This window comes from Puma concolor, chromosome A1 (genome assembly GCF_028749965.1).
Source record: "Puma concolor isolate L17-30 chromosome A1, mPumCon1.1.hap2, whole genome shotgun sequence".
In the NCBI taxonomy this organism is placed as follows: Eukaryota; Metazoa; Chordata; class Mammalia; order Carnivora; family Felidae; genus Puma; species Puma concolor.
The window spans coordinates 220,758,178-220,776,016 of record NC_141667.1 but is presented as its reverse complement, the minus strand read 5'-3'; the positions used below and the strand labels follow the sequence as shown (position 1 = coordinate 220,776,016).

The 17,839-nt window shown below is 41.5% G+C and overlaps 1 long non-coding RNA gene across 1 annotated transcript in view; it reads right to left on the bottom strand.

Annotated features, from left to right (window-relative positions):
• Nucleotides 1–11: 11 nt before the first annotated feature.
• The window catches only part of LOC147584781 (uncharacterized), a 30,900-nt gene continuing 13,072 nt past the window's right edge, over nucleotides 12–17,839 (bottom strand). The window contains exons 2-3 of the long non-coding RNA XR_015253417.1: nucleotides 4,323–4,497; nucleotides 12–942 (exon numbers count right to left, since the gene is read on the bottom strand). This is a non-coding gene — a long non-coding RNA (uncharacterized LOC147584781). The remainder of the gene's footprint in view (nucleotides 943–4,322; nucleotides 4,498–17,839) is intronic.

Below are 17,839 nucleotides of genomic sequence, written 5' to 3'. Positions count from 1 at the left end.
GGTGAAAAAGCCAGGAGCATGGCTTTTTTTTTTTTTTTTTTTTATATCTTTGTGCCTTTACTAAGGAGCTTCCCGGTTAGGGCGCCCTCCCCAGGCGCCAGGCACTTCCTCAGTTTCAGTGCCAGAGAGTGGTTGCCGGGCTCCGACTTCTGGTTCATGGTCGCCTTTTCTTTCCTAGGCGATACCGAGGCACTGGCACTGAAGCCGGGCATAATCTGTAGCGGAGCAGGGTTTCTGGAGCACAGACACGCTGCCTGGGCCCCGCGGATGCCCACCGCACGCCTCTCCACCCCACTCCCGTTTGTTCCAGTGCCGCGCTGGTTTTCCCTGTGCAGCTGGGGCTGGAGCTCAAACTGAGCTCTCTGGAGCCCCCCACCCACGCAGGTCGCTGTCCTGCCAGGGCAAATCCTCACCCTTGCAGCAGGCCCAAGGACCACCCCCCTTCCTAGAGAGTGACCGGGTGGGTACTTACTCGGACCTCGGGGGGCCGCGGGCAGGCGCCTGTCCTCCAGCCGCGGGGACCTCGCGTTTACCGGCTGGGCACGGCGGCAAAATGGACTCGCAGCCCCAACGGGCCCGCCCCCTGCCCTCCTCTTCCAGCACCTCGATCCGCCTCCCGGGCCTCGGCGTTGCCTTTGTTCCGTCTCCCGGGTCTCGCCTTTCCCCGGGGCGGGGGGTAGGGAGTGGGTGAGGTGAGGCGGGAGTCCTTCCGGTGTCGGCAACCAGCAGCAATAACTGCCACCGTCCGCGGTGCACCTAGGGGCGGGGAGGGTCCGGGACTGCTCGCTTCTCTCCCTTCCAGAGTGGCTGCGCGCGCCACGGAGCACCCTGCCAGAGCGGGCCGAGCCCGCGCGCGCTGGGAAGCAGACGGCGACAGCTAAGACGCGTAGGCTGGGCCTATGGAGCTCTGGCGACCGGAGGTGGAGCCACCCTGGAAGAAAGCTGGCGCGCAACAAGATGGTTGGGTTTGGATTGTTGTACTTTTTTTTTTGTTCGTTGCATTTTTAGGAACAAAAAAAAAAGCCCAACCCTTCACACCACTTCATCTGCATCTCTCAAGACCAGAAGCCCAGCCACAGTGGCTTGGGGGACGGAGACAACTGTCTGCATTGCACCCCACAACTCGGGTTGGGTGGGATGGTCACTCTTGTTGGGACCAACGCCAGGGCTCTAGCCATGGGCTCCAACCAGAGCACAACCAAAATAAGGTTAATTACCGTCCTCCCCAACCTTGCACCTGTTTCTTCGCAGGCTTTAGGCTGAATACTAGCGACCCAATTCTGCGTAAGATTTTCTTTTAGGAAAAACACTGTTTTCCTTTGGAGAGAAGGAAAAACTTAAAATTGGCTTTAACTTAAACGCTGCTAATGGCTATTCAGATGCTAACCTGACTCACCATTCTGTATAAGGACTTTGTCTAATACCAAACATATTAAGCACTTATACCAACCAATGATCTGTTTGGTTCCAAGAAGAATACAAAGGTGGAGGAATGGCTTCTCCAAAATTTACAGTCTTAGGGGAAGTGCAACAAAAAAATCACAGGATATGTCCGGGAGTTGAGTTCGCCCCCAGTAGGGAAGTCTGGTCTTTGGAAGTAGAATTTCAGGGAAAGGTATTATAGACCTGCTATAAATAGTACTTGGGCTCCTTGACTAATCATGCTTAGCTCAAACTCCATAAAAAGCTCCTCCCCGCTCCCTTCGGAGATGTCGAGTTCCTTGCCAATACCCTGTCCCTGAAACCCAATTTTGCCCTTGCAGAACAGTTCCTATATTTATGCCATATACTCTTCATAAAAACACCATGGGATGAAAAGAAAAAAAATTATTTATTTATTTATTTATTTATTTATTTATTTATATTTCATTTTTTTAAAGAAAAAACGGGTGCCTGGGTGGCTCAGTCGGTTAAGTGTCCAACTTCATCTCAGGTCATGATCTCACAGTTCATGAGTTCAAGCCCCACATCAGGCTCTGTGCTGACAGCTCAGAGCCTAGAGCCTGCTTCAGATTCTCTCTCTCTCTCTCTCTCTTCTCTCTGTCTCTCTGCTCCTCTCCGACTTGTGCTCTTACTCTCTCTCAAAAATAAACATAAAAAAAAAAAAGCACCGTGAGATAGACATTATGATTCTCATCCTGTAGTTGAAGAAATGGATGAAGTGATTTCTCAAGATAAAAATCAAGAGGCAGAGCCAAGATTCTCAAGTTAGAGTCCAGCCAGGTATAGGTTCTTTCTATAGCATCATAACTGTCAATGCCATTGAAAACTGCACCCCGGTCTCCTACTAAATTAGTGTTGTTTTTTAAAACACACACACAAAATCTGATTTATAAAAGCATCTTAAATACCCTAATGTTAAAATGAAACAAGAGTGAAAGGTTATTGACTCATAAGTCACAAATTATCCTTCATACAATTATATACATATTTATATAGTTAGATCTGTTTGGTGGTAAATACTAATTAATAAACCTCTGCCCAACTAAATGTAAAATATTGGTTAAATCAGCACAGAAGTCTTAAGACTGTTACATTGCTGAGAGAACATTATGTGTTAAACTCTGAAGTGTAGAAAAATAGGGAAGGAAAAATAGCCTCTCTCCTCCCACGGTACTAATAAAACAGCACTGGGAATCCCCACATATAGTGTGACTAGAATAAGAGCAAAACCGCCAGATTCAAATGAACATACACAGCTACATCCTTCCCAGAAGATCACAATGTAACTAGATCCTGTTAGAGATAACACTGAGGGATTGTCAAAATTCTTGTCACACTGGAATTTCCTTCTATTGACTGTTCTTCACATAAGTAAACTAACAGCTGAAGACTGGAATTCATATGTCAGCACAACAATAACACTATAGAGTCTTATTTAAATTTGTCTTTTGTGATATATTATTACAGGTAGAATTTTTTTTAAGATTTTGTTTTTAAGTAATCTCTATGCCCAATGTGGGGCTCAAACTCACACCCCAAGGTCAAGAGTCTCAGGCTCTACCAATTGAACCAGCCAGGCGCCCCTACAGGGAGAATGTCTAATATGAAATATATATATGTATTCTTATTGTTGTATTGATTTTATTCTATTGATTTTGTTTTGAGCCTTGACAAAGATAAAAACTGCCAGGTGTCCTTCCATCTACCAAGACATGTGATCAGACGTTCCATAACAAAGGGGACATATAAATAAAACAAAGGGGACACATAAAAAGGGGGCAATATAAATTGCCAGTGTGGGGAGCATCTAATAACTAAGACTGAAGCAACTCTGTGCAGGAGAGGACTGCCAGATAATACAATAATAATAATAATAATAATAATAATAATAAAATAATAATAATAATTTTATTATTATTCTGTTCTTCTCAATAGCTGCCAAGTTCATGAGTGCAAGCCCCAATAGTCCTGAAAGAGAATTCCTGGCAATACAAGGCACTGACATTGCAAGGTGTAGTGAAAAGAGCAGAGGCTTTGAAATCAATTCTGCATCCAAATTCTCACTCTACCACTTACTAGCTGTTCAAGTTACTTAGCAGCTCTAAGTAACCTCAGTTTTCTCTTCTGTAAAACAGGAATCATGATTCACTCATTTATGAAAATTAGGTGACATGTAAAGCAATCAACATTGTGTCTGACATATAGGAGGTGCATAATAAATGGTCCCTACTGCTATTGGGCAAGAGAGAACCATACTGGTTTTGGATTACCGTTTTCTTGGATTTGTAGATTTGATGCCCAAGCACAACAGTCTTAAGCAGAGCTAAGCTGCCTATGTAGTAGAGGAAGCTAGGACTGTAAGTTTTGCTTTTCTACACCCAGCCCAGGGTGGCCTTTTAAAAAACATATAGCCTTCTACTTCTATACCTCCTTCTCTGTGCTTAGGGTAAGTAGAGAAAAAAGGAAAAAACATCACACTCAGTGAAAGGAAAACTCTGCAGTTATTTTAAAGCTCTATAATGTCAGAGAAATTGAACATCTAAAACATTCCATTAAAAGGGAAAAAATCGGGGTGCCTGGGTGGCGCAGTCGGTTAAGCGTCCGACTTGAGCCAGGTCACGATCTCGCGGTCCGTGAGCCCAGAGCCCCGTGTCAGGCTCTGGGCTGATGGCTCAGAGCCTGGAGCCTGTTTCCGATTCTGTGTCTCCCTCTCTCTCTGCCCCTCCCCCGTTCATGCTCTGTCTCTCTCTGTCCCAAAAATAAATAAACGTTGAAAAAAAAATTTTTTTTAAATAAAAAAATAAAAAATAAATTAAAAAAAAATAAAAGGGAAAAATCTACCTGTAAATATACATTTATCACAAAAGACAGAAACTTACCTAAGACTTGGTGAAATTAAAAGTCCCTGGTTTGAAGAAAGTTCCAGATTCCATATGTTTCATTTGCACAGAGAAGTTCATGCATTAAATGGAGCCAATAGTAAGATCATCTGGCTTTTGAAGAGAATGAGAGACACTGCAGCAACAATAAACTTGGCCTTTAGCTGGGCTGTTTCTGTAGTTGGAAAGAAAAATTGTAAGAATAAAGTAAACTGTCAGAGGTAATTAAGGTGATACTAGCATGTGCTTAGAATTAAATACTCAGGATTGTGCTAGGCACCAAAGGCACTAATCAAGGAATTTCCCATGTGGTTGAAGAGACAAGTCTTAAAAACAGGAACTAGTTTAGTAACAGTACATGGCCCAGTTAAAAGCCAACATGAGTGTTAAAGACAAGAAAGGAGGAAGGCATCAGAAGCATCAGGGAAAATTCCCAAGGGAGGTGGGAGTCAAATGGAATAATTAAAGATCAGAGGATTTGGGGCACCTGGCTGGCTCAGTCAGTAGAGCATGTAACTCTTCATCTCAGGTTTGTGAGTTCAAGCCCAACGTTGGGTGTGGAGCCTACTTGAAAAAATGAAAATAATAGATAAAGATCATAGGACTTGAAGATGAGAAAGAGGAGCATTGGAGGTGAGGAGCACAAGCTCAGGGTCAGAATGAACTTTGCTGGTACTGAGCCAGTGAAGAGCATGGCCTGGTTTGAAAATAAAGTTTGAGGCCAAAGCATGGAATGTTGTGAAGGTCAGAATAAAGAGTTGAACTTCATTCTGTAGGAAATGGGAATTCACTGAATAATGATTTACGTGGCACTAACGAGATGAAAGCAGAATTTTAGAAAGATTAATCTGATTACAAGATCCAAGATTTAAGGGAGAAGAAATGTCCTTTATTTTTATTAAATGATTGATTGACTGATGTTTTTATTTATTTTTGAGACAAAAAGAAAGCACGAGCTAGGGAGGGGCAGAGAAAGAGGGAGACGGGAACTGAAGCAGACTCTACGCTGACAGCAGAGAGCCTGATGTGGGGCTTGAACTCATGAGCCGTGAGATCATGACCTGAGCTGAAGTTGGACACCTAGCCACTGAGCCACCCAGGTGCCCTAGAAATTTCCTTTGCTTTAATATTTTTGAGGTTTGTTGTTGAAAATTGTAGATTTTTTAAATGCAATAAGGTATATAAAAGTATAGCATTTAATACCAAATAATTGTTGATTAGAGTTCTCGATTTATAAATAAAATACAATATAGAATTAACTATGACACATATTCTCCTAAAATCCAACAAGAGGAAATTATATGAATATATATACTTATATATTAGTTATATATATAATTTATTTTACTATAATGATTTTAACTACATCATGTGACTAATACATTAAAACATTGCTTAGCTACATTTTAAATTATGCCTCATTAGAGTTTTAAAAATCACTACATATATACACTTTGAAATTTACTGCTCTGTTTTGATGTTTTAATGATTAATTACATTCAATTATGTTAACTGATTTTTTTCTGAATTCCCATATGTGTAGAATTTTATTCTTGATGAACAATAACTTTAGGAGGGCCTTGAGAATTATTCATTCAGGTTAAGACTAATAAATACTGTATATTTACAGTTGTTTAAGAGAATTAAATTTGTAGAAACTATTTTGGAATCCTTCTGTTAAGTTCATTAATCATTATGCGCTCTACTTTTATCTTGAAAAATGTCAGTTTTGATAATAAAGTCTTATCATTTCAATTCGGAAAATGACTCTCATCCTGTTCTATGGAACATTTTTTAGAATATTTCTTCTACAAATAAAGACACAATAGGGGTGGGGTTCTGCAGTTTTCAGCAGCTGGTAGATTCTTATACCTTCAATATACTCTGTTAAATAAAGGCAATAGTACATTTCATAGAGCTTTATTCTGAAGATCTCGATTAACCAGATACCTATCTGTACAGCATTGCACAAGAAATACATGCTTCATGGTGTTTTTGTTTTTTTTTTTTTTTTTTTTGTTTTGTTTTTTTTTAAATTTTTTTTTTTTTCAACGTTTATTTATTTTTGGGACAGAGAGAGACAGAGCATGAACGGGGGAGGAGCAGAGAGAGAGGGAGACACAGAATCGGAAACAGGCTCCAGGCTCTGAGCCATCAGCCCAGAGCCTGACGCGGGGCTCGAACTCACGGACCGCGAGATCGTGACCTGGCTGAAGTCGGACGCTTAACCGACTGCGCCACCCAGGCGCCCCGCTTCATGGTGTTTTATGTGAGCCTGCTTGAGTTTGTCTGATATTAAAACGTGGTAATAAATACCTTGTCAAAAAATGTGTTTATCTTATAATGGTCTTATTTATAACACCATGCTGGTTGTTGCTAGAATGAGGCGGGGTCTCTAGAAGCTTGTGCTGGGTCTGACCTAGCCACACCCCCTCCAAGTCAGGCATAAGACACAGACAATTCAGGAGACACATGAGACTCATTACACAATGTCAGCACAGTCTAGGCATTTTGTGAAGGTCACTGACCTCTGGGTTATGAAATTCAAAGGACATTTTTTCGGTTCTCATTTTCCTTGATCTCTTAGCAGCACTCACTGCCTCCTCCTTGAAAGGCCTTCTTTCCCTGGCCTTTAATAAGATCACCCTCACTCCCTGATTTTCTTTTCCCAACTCCAGAACTCCACCCTATTCTATCCAGCATTCAAATTCTAGAATTCTTTGAACGCTGAGTTTTGGGACATTTTCAGGACCTCAGTCATTGTTTAATGAGTCTCATATTCCCCATAAAGCAGGGATCACAAACTGATAGCTTGTAGTCCTACCATTTATTTTTTTTTTAATTTATTTTTATTTTTATTTTAGAGTGACAGAGAGAACGTGCAACTGGGGGAGAAGGGCAGAGGGAGAAAGAGAGAAAATCTCAAGCAGGTGCCACACTCAACCAGAGCTGGACACAGGGTGAGGCTCAATCTCACAATCCTGGGATCATGACCTGAGCCGAAATCAAGAGTCAGATGCTCAACCTACTGAGCAACCCAGGTGCCCCTATTTTTTTATTTTTTAAAGATTTTGGTTTTATTTTTTCTTTTAAGTTTATTTATTTATTTTGAGAGAGAGAGAGGGAGCAGGGGAGGGGCAGAGAGAGAGAATCCCAAGCAGGCTCTGTGCTGTCAGTGCAGAGCCCGACATGGGGCTCAGTCCCACAAATTGTGAGATCATGACCTGAGCCAAATTCAAGAGTCCAACACTAAACTGACTAAGCCACCCAGGCACCCCAAAGATTTTATTTTATTTTTTAATTTTTTAATGTTTATTTATTATTGAGAGACAGAGACAGAGCTGTAGCAGGGGAGGGGCAGAGAGAGGAGGAGACACAGAATCTGAACCAGGCTCCAGGCTCAGAGCTGTCAGCACAGAGCCCGATGTGGGGCTCGAACTCACAAACCGTGAGATCATGACCTGAACTGAAGTCGGACGCTTAACCGACTGAGCCACCCAGGCACCCGCCCTAAAGATTTTATTTTCAATCTCTACACCCAACATGGGGCTCAAGCTGACAACCCCAAGATCGAGTTGCACACCCTCCCGACTGAACCAGCCAGGCACCCCAGTCATACCACTTTTAGATGATAAAAACCTTTTGAATTTAAAACTTTAGCAGAGGCATGCTCCTTCCTGTCCCATAGCCTTTCCTCCTTGTGGGCATTTGAGCTAGCTCTTGTGTTGCCCAAGGCTTGAACCCCTTCCAGCTTCTGGGCTCCTACCCTTGTAGCTCCTTCTCTCCCTAATGCACCCTCTTCTTGCCACCAAACCTCCCCTCCCCACTCTGGTCCCCCAATCGCAGCACAGCTGACACATCCCAAGTTGGCTTTCCAAAATGTTCCAGGCCAGGGATGGATCCCTCTGAGTCATCTCACTCTGCCCTGTACTCTTCTTCCTTTGCACACACTGCAGTTTGTTCTTACATATTTGCTTGTATAATTACTTGAACAATGCTTGTCTCCACTTGACTGTACACCCTGTAAGAGCAGGGATTGTGTGTGTTGTGTGCATGTGTGTGTCTTGTGTTTCCTCATCAATGCATTGCCAGCACCTAACCCAATGACTATAAATTTTTTTATGAATGTTTCAGGGAAGTAAGAACTCTCTCTTTCAAAGACTATTGATGCATTTCAACCTTCTAGAAATTAGCTCTTGAGACCAGATGAAATGGTAATGTACTCCGAACTTTATTCACTTAAAATAAGGACTTTATTATACTTTATTTGATCAAAACATTATCTCCACCCCCCGCCCCCGTATTTGCAAAGCAGTTTTTCAGACTCCTTATAGAATTTACAAGATGTGTCAACAGTCTACACTCTTTCACGGCATAGCTTGTCTTGGAAAATGAAGATAATTTCTTGAACAGTCCATCAGAGAATTCTCATAAAAATTTGAAAACCTTCTTCCACTGCACAAAAGTTAAGCAATATGCCACAAAAAAGACTTAATGATATAACTCAATAAAAATGTAAAACTGTTCATGTTTAAAGCACAATATAGTTGTGATAGCACACAACTATTAAAAGGAAGGCAGGTGTCTGGTAGCTCAGCTCATGATCTCTAAGTCCCTGAGTTCAAACTCAGGGACTAGCTTTGGATCCTCTGTCCCCCTCTCTCTGCCCCTCCCTGCTCATGCTCTCTCAAAAATAAAATTAAAAACATTAAAAAAAAGAAAAGATAAAGCTATATGTATTGACAATGGCATATATATAAGATATAGTAAGTAAATTGGGGGTGCCTGGATGGCTCAGTCCGTTAAGCATCTGACTTCGGCTCAGGTCATGATCTCATGACTTGTGGGTTCGAGTCCCGTGTCAGGCTCTGTGCTGACAGCTTAGAGCCTGGAACCTGCTTTAGACTCTGTGTCTCCCTCACTCTCTGCCCCTCCCCCACTCCTGCTCTGTCTCTTTCAAAAATAAATAAACATTAAAAAAATTATTTAAAAAAAAGACAGTAAGTGAAAAATCAAGTTAAAAACAACATGTGTATCATGATTCCAATTTTGAAAAGAAATGTAATTGGTAGAATATGGATAGGAAAAAACATTTGGAGGAATATACACCAAACTGTCAGTTGGAGAGGGTGAAATATGGAATTTTTCAGTATTTATGTTTTATATTATTATAATTCTTTTATATTTTTACACTAAACATCTATTACTTTTGTAATGTATTAAAAAAAAAAAAAGGAAAGAGGGGCGCCTGGGTGGCGCAGTCCGTTAAGCCTCTGACTTCAGCTCAGGTCACGATCTCGCGGTCCGTGAGTTCCAGCCCCGCGTCAGGCTCTGGGCTGATGGCTCAGAGCCTGGAGCCTGTTTCCGATTCTGTGTCTCTCTCTCTCTCTGGCCCTCCCCCGTTCATGCTCTGTCTCTCTCTGTCCCAAAAATAAATAAACGTTGAAAAAAAAAAATTAAAAAAAAAAAAAAAGGAAAGAGAAAAATTTGTAAAAGAAAAAGACACTCAATTGGAACTCTTCCAAATGAATAATAAGGCAACACCTAGACAGAAAAACAGGTCAAATACATGAAAAACAGGACATTAAAAAAGGAAATACAAATGATCAATAAGCAGGAGAAAAAATGTTCATTCTTAATGAGAATCAAAGAAATACCAAGCAAAATGTTATTGCAGCCTGTTTTAGTTCATTAAATTGGCAGAGATTTAAACCATTATAATGACCAATAGGTCAGCAATGAGTCACACAGGCCATCTTGTTAGCTGATGGAAACTAACATAGATGGATACAGCCTTTCAGAGGACAGTCTGGTAATCTGTATTAAAAAACCTGAAAATACATATACTTAATTCAATTTCTAGGAATTTATCCTACAAAAGTAGTCATAAACACCACAATTTATATGCCAAGAATATTTGTACACAGCTATCAGAGGAAAATTAGAAATATTGTTATTATCTATCAAAACAATATGAGTTAAATTAATGCTGGTACCTTCATACAAAATAATAATATGTAGCCATTTTTTAAGGTTTATTTATTTTGAGAGAGAGAGAGAGAGAGAGAGAGAGAGAGAGAGAGAGAGAGAGCAGGGGAGAGGCAGAGAGAAAGAATCCCAAGCAGGCTCCAGTACAGAGCCTGATACAGGGCTCTATCCCGTGAGTCATTAGATCATGACCTGAGCTGAAATCAAGAGTTGGACGCCTAACTGACTGAGCCAACCAAGCGCCCCAATATGTAGCCATTTACAAAATGATTTAGAAGACTATTTAACAACTTGAAAAATTAATGTCTCTTATAAGTGGAGAAAAGCAAATTTCAAAAGGTGTATATATAGCATAACACAGATTGTGTGTGCACGCATACATATGCACATATTAAAAAGACTGATCACTGGGGCGCCTGGGTGGCGCGGTCGGTTAAGCGTCCGACTTCAGCCAGGTCACGATCTCGCGGTCCGTGAGTTCGAGCCCCGCGTCAGGCTCTGGGCTGATGGCTCGGAGCCTGGAGCCTGTTTCCGATTCTGTGTCTCCCTCTCTCTCTGCCCCTCCCCTGTTCATGCTCTGCCTCTCTCTGTCCCAAAAATAAATAAAAAACGTTGAAAAAAAAAATTTAAAAAAAGACTGATCACGATGTCAACAATTGTTATCCATAGTAGTATAAAGTGGAAATAACCTTTATTTTGTCCTGATTCTTCACTGGATTTTTCAAAGTTTCTCTAATGGTTATATGATGTATATCTTTATAGTCCTAAAAAAAAGTTCTTTTAAAAGTTGCTGGCCTATGCTTTGGAAAAAAACTTGGCAGTTCCTCTAAAAATTAAACAAGAGTTAAGTATATGATCTGACATGTCTGCTCCTAGATATATTCCCAAGAGAATTGAAAGCATATGTACAGAGACACCTGGGTATCTCAGTCAATTAAGTGACCAACTCTTGGTTTCAGCTCAGGTCATAATCTCATGGTATGTGAGATTGAGCCCCACATTAGGCTCTGTGCTAGATTAGGATTCTGTGCTAGAAAGGGTTCTCTCCCTCTGTCTCTGCCCCTTCCCTGCTTGTGTGCTCTCTCTCTCTCTCTCAAAATAAATGAACATTTAAAAAATTAATTAAAAAAAAGAAAGCATATGTACAAACAATAACATATATGAATGTTCATAGCAGCATTATGTAAAATACTCCCCCCCCTCAAATAGAAGTAACCCAAATGCTCATGAACTGATGGATGAATATGCAAAAGGTGGTATGTCTATTCAAAGGAATAGTATTCAGCTGTGTAAAGGAATGATACTGATTCATGCTACAGCATGGATTTTAACGACTACATTATACTGAATGTGAAAGAAGCTTGTCAAAAGGCCATATATTGATATATTGCAGGAGTCCATTCAGATGAATTGTCCAGAAAAAGCATATAAAAATCATATAAATAGAAAGTTGATGAGTGGTTGCCAGGGACAGGGGAGAAGGAAGAATGATGAGTGGCCGCTAATGAGTACAGGGTTTCTTCCGGGGGTAATGAAATAATTCTGGAATTAGATAGCGGTGATGATTGCACACAACCTTGTGAATATGCTAAAGCCCACTGAATTTTAACAATTCAAAGAGGGAGAATTCTATGGTATATGAATTATAGCTCAATTTTTAAATGTGGGAAAAGTTTCCTAGAAAAGAATAACAGCATTTTAAAAGTATATATTACTTTATAAACATAACCTACAGAGTGATAACTGCTGTGGTAGAGGGTGGGAACATACAGGGAAAACATCTAACAGTACCTGGGGGCAGAGGAGGCCTCCATTAAAACAGAGACTCTCAAACATTTTGAAAATAATAAATAAAAAGAAACTTTTTCTAAGTTTATTTTTGGCAGAGAAGAGAGCACATGAGCATGAGCAGGGGAGGGTCAGAGAGAGAGGAGGACAGAGGATCTGAAGCAGGTTCTGCGCTGACAGCAGAGAGCCCAATGTGGGGCTTGAACTCACGAACCATGAGATCATGACCTGAGCCGAAGTGGGACGCTTAACCAACTAAGCCCCCCAGGTGCCCCAAAATAAACTTTATTTATTAATTCATCTAAAAATAACCAATAAATAATCTAATAATATCCAAATACAAATATAACATTATTATTATAACATATTATTATAAATAATAACAAAAATAATCTAATAATAATCCATTGTATCACTCAGTTCTCTCAATGATGACATCTTATGTAATTGCAGGACATTCTCAAAACCAGGAACCTGATGTTACAGAATTCAGCTGACTACAGACATTGTTCAGGCTTTACCAGATTTTGCATGCACTCCCTTCTAAAAAACAATTTTTTAACTGAAAAGACAATATAACAACAACACTTAAAATTTTTAAATAAATGGTTACAACTACCCATAATGTTACTATAAAACCAGCCTGATTACCTCATTCAGAAATATATTAAAATTTTATCATAAGATAGTTTAAATACACAAAAAAGTTATATAAAAAATAGCTATGTACCCACATTATCTCCATGTATGTTTTTACACCTTTACTACATATGTAAATATCCGTGAAAATAAATAGTATTACTTTACACAACTCAAAACCTTATATAATAATCGTGTCACAATACACAAGGATGTGTATTTTTAAGAATAGATGTTTCTATCATAGTAACACACACTGTCAGTTGCTGGTTGAGGAGGGAACTTTGCCACCCTCTCTGCCCACCAAGGGGTTATCATGGAGGTCAGAGCTGAGGCTCTAGTGAGGACTTGGATTGGAATCCAGGGTTGTTTTCTTCTTCTTCTTCTTCTTCTTCTTCTTCTTCTTCTTCTTCTTCTTCTTCTTCTTCTTCTTCTTCTTCTCCTCCTCCTCCTCCTCCTCCTCCTCCTCCTCCTCCTCCTTCTCCTCCTTCTCCTCCTCCTCCTTCTTCTTCTTCTTCTTCTTCTTCTTCTTCTTCTTCTTCTTCTTCTTCTTCTTCTTTTTTATAGAATTTTTTTCATTCTTTTCATTAATTATTTTGAGAGAGAAAGAGAACACATGGAAGTCGGGGAGGGGCAGAAAGAAAGGTCAGATCCTGACCTGAGCCAAAATCTAGTGTGGGACACTTAAACAACTGAGCCACCCAGGCACCCCTGGAATCTGGAATCTTCTATTCACCAACAGTGTAACAGGAGACAAATTACTTACTCTCTGATTCACAGTGTTCTCATCTGTAAAACAGAGGTAATGACAGTTCCTATTTCATAAAGTGACAAGTAGAAATTAAGGTTATGCATGGGAAATGCTTGGTACGGTGAAACACAGTACCTAGAAGTGTCAATAGGTGTTACTATCATTGGCATCTTTATTATTGCAGATATGAATTCAGACATGGATCTAACGTTCTTCCCACAATGAAACAGAATGTTGCGTTTAATACCCAGAGCCAACTCAGAGTAAGAGAGTATTTCGTGCTTTCTGCCTTGTCCCTGTGAGGTGCTGCTAGTTAACATTCAGCTTTGGCAAAGGTCAGGGATGGGAAGCCGTGCTTTATAGTGTTTACCAATTTCTGTGGTGTAAAAATACTCCCACCCTGGTAGATTTCAACCTGAAGTTCACTGAATGCAGAGGCAGAAAGAGATGATCACAATCTTCTCTCTCAAGTTCATGGAGCCTGCCCCGGCACACCCAAGAGGTAATCTCTCTTCTCTTTTGCAGTCCCTTTGTTTCCTGATGAAACCAGATCTCTTCCCTCTCAGGCAGAGGACCTGTATGTCTCCCTGCTGTCCTCCTGCAGAGGTAAGAGGTTGTGCCTGGAAGTTAGAGGAAATCTTCAGGCCTGAACCTCAAAGCGGTGCTCAGGCCCAGCTCACCAGACTGTCCATAGCAAACGGTACTTTAATTCTCATTTGCTAGTGTTCCCTACATGTCTACTGCCCTCGGGGGATCTTGGCTGTGGCTGTGGCTGTGACTTGGGTAAGACTGCTATCTTTGGATCACATCAACATAATGCCTTCTTAAGACCAAAAGCTCCTTACCTATTTTTAACATGTAGCATTTATATATGGCACTATTTTTGCTTAGGAAGTTAAAGTAATCATTTTTGTGTCTTTCCACAGTCTTCAAAATGATACTTTTTGATAACTACATAATTCCATTAATACACTTAAAATAAGGTGACTGTAAAGGAAAAAGAACCAGGGGGCAAACACTGGGGAAAGAATAAGAATTTCAAGAACTGAGTATAGTCTTGAATATTAATAAGAGAAGCAAAGTGAACCATTGAATCGTCCAATTAGGTCACTAATGATTTTAGGAAGAGAAAGTTAATCTCTGTCCTGGGGGCAGAAGTAGGCAAAGACAGCAAAGGAATTAAGATCACATATTTGCCGAGTGCCAGGGACTATGGTAGATGCTTTTCTTGCATGACCTCATGTGGAAGTTACGGCGAAGAAACCGAGGCTTGGAGTCATTCGGTAACCGGTCCAGGGTTGCCCAGATCAGTCTTCATTTTATTGCAGTCAGGAGTGAATGAGAATGAAGACAGTAGAGACAGGAAGTATTAATAATTCTTTCTGAATCATGATGGGGAAAGAAGAGAAAGCCAGGTGTAAGGACATGGAATCACTGCTTTTATAATAAAAACAAAGCTCAGTTCCTCCAAGGTTGACACTGAAAAAGAGCCCTCACGTGACTGCCAGGCCAGAAGCAGAGACCGCCAAACCCTAAACCCTGTCCCGGAGATTCATTTCTCTTCTGGGAATCTTGGCCTCATTATCTTTGCTCCAGCAAAGCCTGCTCAGATCTTTCTTCCTTTCCTATCTGAGACGCCAGCACAAGGTAACAAAAGGCATTTTTTTTTAATTTTTTTAATGTTTCTTTATTTTTGAGACAGAGACAGAGCATGAATGGGGGAGGGTCAGAGAGAGGGAGACACAGAATCTGAAACAGGCTCCAGGCTCTGAGCGGTCAGCACAGAGCCCGACGCGGGGCTTGAACTCACGGACCACGAGATCATGACCTGAGCCGAAGTCGGACGCTTAACCGACTGAGCCACCCAGGCGCCCCAAAAGGCATTTTTTAAAATTGAAGTATGGTTGACACAATGTTACACATAAAAGGCATTTCCTAACATCCCATGGCAAAACCAAATCAAAGCTAGAAAGTTTAAATGAAAGGGTAACGTTTCCTAACCTTGGCTGGTCATAGAAACTGCCCGGAATGTCAGGAGATTTGGATTCAGATGGTCTATAGTGGCAGCCTGGCAATGGATGTCTTAAAGTAATTCCAGTTTATCCTTAAATTCCTGCAAGTTTGGGTATCACTGCACTGGCAAGTAACAGAGCAATAAACATAGTAACATACATCCGTGTGGTCTGGCTCCCAAGACAAAGCGTGCTTACAACCGTGTTGAGGTCCTCACCCTCATCTCATGGGTTTGATGCTACATTGGCACATGCCGGCTTCTTTGAACTCCGATCTGGGCCCAACGGAGGGAAGCCCTTGGCCAAATCCCAAGGTGGCAAGGAAGGAGGGAAAGAGGGCTTCTTCCATTCTTAACACTTCCCAAAGACTGGGTCATTAGTTCCTAACCAGCTTACCAAAACAGGCAAGGCCTGACTTCACCCACCCTGTCCCCTTCTTTCCTGTCATCGCTCCAGCAGGAGGAATGGTGGCAGCCTGATGGCAGCCCGCTCTCTGCCACCCGATCCTCAGTCTCACCACGAGTGAGTCTTAGGGAGGGTGACCAGACATCCAGGCTTGCCCGGGGTTAGTCCTGACCTACCACTCCCAAGAGCCCAGAGTCCTGTCTGGTTCGCTGTACTCTTTCATTCTCAGAAGGGTCCCAGTTTGGATGATAAATTATATAGTCACGCTGTCTATGAACGACGCGAGCTAGAACAAAAACAAGAGTGCACAAAAGCAAGTAGTAGCCTGCCAGCAATTTACATAATGACTTCCATTTATCAAGCAAATGACTCTGTGACACCACACACATCACTTCAATTAACCCTCACAGCAACCCCGGGAGGGACAAGGATTTTGCAAATGAGGGAAGTACCAGGGTCAAGCGCCTTGACCAGAGCCATCCAACTATGAGGAGCAGAACTGGATTCAAACATCCATCTGCGTGACCCCAACTTCTGCCCTGAAAAGGGCCTGGCTGACTCTGCAGGGCATGTGGACACCGTCCGCCCCCCCCCCCCCCCCACCCCGCCCCCTGCCCCAGTCTCTGACCCTGTGAAGAAACAACTTTACCAAGAAAGCCGGTCACTTTCCACACTAAAGGAAAACTCTCAATATTCACATTTTCATCTCACATTTGAGAGTAGAAATCTGCTTCTGCAGCTGCTGTCGCTTGCTTGTTTCTGTAACCTGATTTGAAAGAACACTCCCAAGAGAAGCAACCAAGTCTGCAGAAGCACAGTTTGACTCAAATGGATCCAACCCGTTCGCAAATGGAAAATAACACTGAGGAATCAGTTTTGGCATCACATGCATTGCCGCTTTGAGTTGTTCCTAATGGCACCGAGGACTTAAATGTAACCCAGCGAATGGATTAAAATCCTTGCTTTGTATTTGCATGATTTAATCTTCTAAACCTATTGTTCTCCCAGTAGAGGTGACTTTAAATTTTAGCTTTCACAGGGGCACCTGGGTGGTTCAGTTGGTTAGGCTTCCGGCTTCGACTCAGGTCGTGATCTTGTGCTTTGTGAGTTCAAGCCCCACGTTGGGCTCTGTGCTGACAGCTCAGAGCCTGGAGCCTACTTAGGATTCTGTGTCTCCTTCTGTCTCTGTCCCTCCCTGGCTTGTGATCTGTTTCTGTCTCTTAAAGATAAATAAACATTAAAAAAATATTTTTAAAATTTTAAACTTTACTTTCATCACCAGATTGTCTGCAGTTTCCATTCCCCCCCCCCCTTTATAAGACAAATGGGTATTTTTTTGCATTTTAATTTTTTATTCCAAAAGCACTCCCTTAATGCATTCTCTTTGACACACACACACACACACACACACATCACACATAGGCTTAAGTGACCTTTGGTCAATTACTCCAGTCTCAGACCTGTACACTGTTACTGATTTGGTTTTTTGTCCTTCTAGATATTTTTCTACTCAGGAAATTATTTTCTTCTACTTTCTGCCTTTTGCAATAAAGCTTCCAATATAACTGCTTTTCCCTTCCTCCCCTCAAACTCCGTCATGAGGAAGCAACTAAAATCTCAGAGGTTGAAATCTCCGGGGGAGTTGTGGCGGCCCCCTTCTCTCTGTCTAGTCTGTCCTTCACCCTGTTGAGTGCTTAAGAGCAAAAGCTCCAGAGTCAGACTTCTGGGCGTGAATCATGGCTCCATCACTTACTACCTGAGTGACCTTGGGCAGGTTCATTCATTCACTGTTTGTTCAGTAAATATTTATTGAGCGCCCATTAAGTGTTAGGGATATAATGGTGCACAAGACAATATTCTGACCCTTACAGAGCTTGTATTCTAGTGGGAAACACAGAATATAAGCTTATGAATGAATAGAGCATAATTCTAGG